The sequence below is a fragment of the Notamacropus eugenii genome, chromosome 2, assembly GCF_028372415.1.
Source record: "Notamacropus eugenii isolate mMacEug1 chromosome 2, mMacEug1.pri_v2, whole genome shotgun sequence".
Lineage (NCBI taxonomy): Eukaryota > Metazoa > Chordata > Mammalia > Diprotodontia > Macropodidae > Notamacropus > Notamacropus eugenii.
Genome location: NC_092873.1, coordinates 12158119 through 12161224, shown reverse-complemented (window position 1 = coordinate 12161224; position 3106 = coordinate 12158119). Strand labels below are relative to the sequence as shown.

The following is a 3106-nucleotide window of genomic DNA, read 5'->3' as shown; positions in this document are numbered from 1 at the left end:
CTGTAAAGCCAATCAGAAATGACAGGTGTCAATCCCATTGCTATTACCTCCTCTGAGTATTATCTTCCTACTTCCCAATGCTGTGCTTTCTTTTTTATAATAGAAGACTAGATTAACCATCAGTGCAAAGTGCAAAAACTATTATTGTATTCAAAATAATTATTTTCAATGAATAAAATATCATAAATTTTTCATTTATTTCCACTAAGTCCTCATTGGAATTATTTTGTCCATTCATTCTCATTTACTTTTCCTTATATTCTCTCTTCTCTGTTTTTCTCTCTCTCTGTCCCCCCACTCCCTCCCTTCTTCCCTCTCATTCTCTCCTTTTTCCCCCTTCCCTCTTATATGGTCATAGTGAATGTATACTTCATTCTTCTGCTTCTACTCTGACTTCTTATTTCATAAAGGTCTTTCAATATTTCTTTATATGTTTAATAGCTGTTGGTCTTAATTGTACTATAATATTCTATCACATTAATATTTCACATTTTATTAAATGATTTCCATATTGAAAATAAGGGTTTTTTTATGCGTGTTAATTGTGGCGCTGGTCAAAGAGGGAACACTCAGACTTGCCCTTCTTGAAGGCTTACATAGAGTATGTGTACTGTTCCCTGTTTTCGGTCCATCATGTAGAAGCTTGGTGAACCTACTTCTGGTATGGAGTTTTAGGGTAATGATGGTGGAGACTCTTCTAATTGACTGAGAAGGTAGACCTGAGGATGTTCCTCAGGGCTAGCTCTTCACTGAACTGCACTGCTGCTGCTACTGACTCTAGTGGTGTCTGCTACTGACTGTACTTACTAAGAGAACTTCTGATGGCCATTTTTGACTTTTAAAGCTCACAAGCTTGTGACCTGGTCCATTTCATATCCATATAAGACCAGGGAAGAATAAACACAAATACAACAGGTACTACCATGTGCTCAGGGTCATATAATAATAAGGTAAGAAATAAGGCAATCTGCTCCTCTCCTGTTCTGTGCCCTACAGAAAAGGGTTCAAGCAATTATCTCCTTAAACTTTTCCTACACATCCTTAGTTCTACCTCATCAGCCAATTAGAAGACTCTCCACCATTATAATACCAGCCCCTGCAACTTATATCTGCAAGTAGGCTCACCAACTTTTCACATATTAGCTTGAAGATAGACAGGGAAGAGTGCCCATGCTTGGTATAACTCAACAATGAGGGAAAATTTACATGTGTTCTAGAGATTGAAGTCTTTCCTTGGCCATTCTCCCCAGTACATATGTGTTTGATCTGATATAATTCTTTGTAACAGCAAGGACCCTGGAATACACAGGAGGACCTGCTGTACAGGTTCTTAAATCTGCTTTTCTAAAAGGAAAGAAACTTTTGAGGGGTCAACAATCTCACTTTAATCAAGCACATATATCATTCACTTGGTTCAGGGGAAAAAGTCAGCAGCACCCTGAACTTCAGGGAAAATACAAACAGAAAAATAAAGAGCAACAGACAGGGCTCCCAACTGTCTGACTATACATCACAGATCAATAGACAGATCCAACTATCTGACCAGAGAGAGAAGCACTAACACCAGGGTTTTCAAAGTGGGGTGGGGTGGGACTCCTTAGCAGCTGTCCAGAGTCTCCTCTGGCCAAACTTCCAATGCCTAAACCCCAAAGCAAAACTTCACCTCAAAGTAATTATACACTTTTCAGAACCAAAGGGCATCACAACCCTGGAGAACCAGTGCCTCATTAGAAATTAACAAAAGGTGTGGGCCTTCCTACAAAACAAATCTCTCCTGATCAAACTTCCCTTAATGGGTAGGCCCATTAATGGATAGGCAAGGTCTTTAACTCTCATAATTACCATTACATCCTTATGGGAAAATCTTGGCACAGAGAATGCTTTTTATAGCATTTTAAAAGCTATTTCCAGTAATGGAATTATAGGATCAACAGTTAGAATTACTTGTACAACCTGTACAACTTGTACAATATGTAGCATATTCTTAAATTGCTTTTCTAAGGATGTTATTAATCATAGTCCTCTCACTAATAGATAAGTATGTCTCTACCCCCAAAAGCTCAGTAGCATTCTTTTTTGCATTTAATTATTTTTGCCTATCTGATGGGCATTGTGAGAACAGTCAGCCACGCTGACTCCATTTTGGATCTTGTTCAATTCCCTTTCTGTTCAGTTATGGGTTTGGTCCAATTTCTGTCTTGTGAGAAAACTTTATCTAATTGTGGGAACTGAAAGAAACTTTATTGCATTGTTTGAATCCTTCCTCCCTGTGGCTGGGAAGCTGGCCCAAACTCTACCTATTGTTTAGTGACCCATAACTAAGGACCTAGATTATGTTGACCAGAAACCCAGTCAGATCCAAAAATGGATGCAAAGGAGTTTTCTCACAACTATATGTCTCAAGAACCCATATGTCTTATCACAAAACTGGCCTCATGCTGGCCAATCAGTTATTGTTTCCTTGTTCCTTTGATTGAATAGACATACTTGGGGGGAGTGATTTTTTTTAAATTTCTTTTTCTGGTTTCAGGGAGTTGTACCTCTTCCTTACTTGTAAAGTTTCTTAACTTTCCTCCAATTAGAAATTGGTTTGCCTAATTTTGTATCCTGGTTGTTTTCTTCTAATTAATTAATTGTTTTTAATACATAAAATCTTTCTCATTCTGCATTCAGATTTTTTGGAGTGACTGGGGAGTGTGTTGATTCACTTATTATGCCTGTTTTGCTAATAAATCATATACCTCAGGACATTTCCTCAGTTATTATTCGCCACAGTTTTTAGCAAGCCAAGCTTAGACTGAGTCAGGATTCTAAGCCCCAGGATAACAGCCTTTCAGAAAAACTCCCTACAGTATTCCAGTTAATCTTTCACTGAGGGAAGTTTTTGTGGAAGACTGCCCCTGAAGTTCTGACTCCTGCTGTCAGTCCCCATTTCTTCCAAACCTAAGGTAAGGTTTAGGTTTAATTGTAGGAGTAGATTTTTCCCCTAGGCAAAGGAAATTCAGAGTTGAGTTTTTCCCTAGAGGTGGGGAAGTTTGGGAGAGTGCACAACTGAATTCTATGATGTCTAGCATAACCGTGCAAGAGATTCACTAGTAAATTTGCT

The 3106-nt window shown here is 38.4% G+C and overlaps 1 protein-coding gene across 2 annotated transcripts in view; it reads right to left on the bottom strand.

Moving 5' to 3' along the window:
- MS4A14 (membrane spanning 4-domains A14) overlaps positions 1-3106 on the bottom strand; it is a 51250-nt gene that overhangs the window by 34147 nt on the left and 13997 nt on the right. The gene's annotated exons all lie outside the window — the stretch shown is intronic.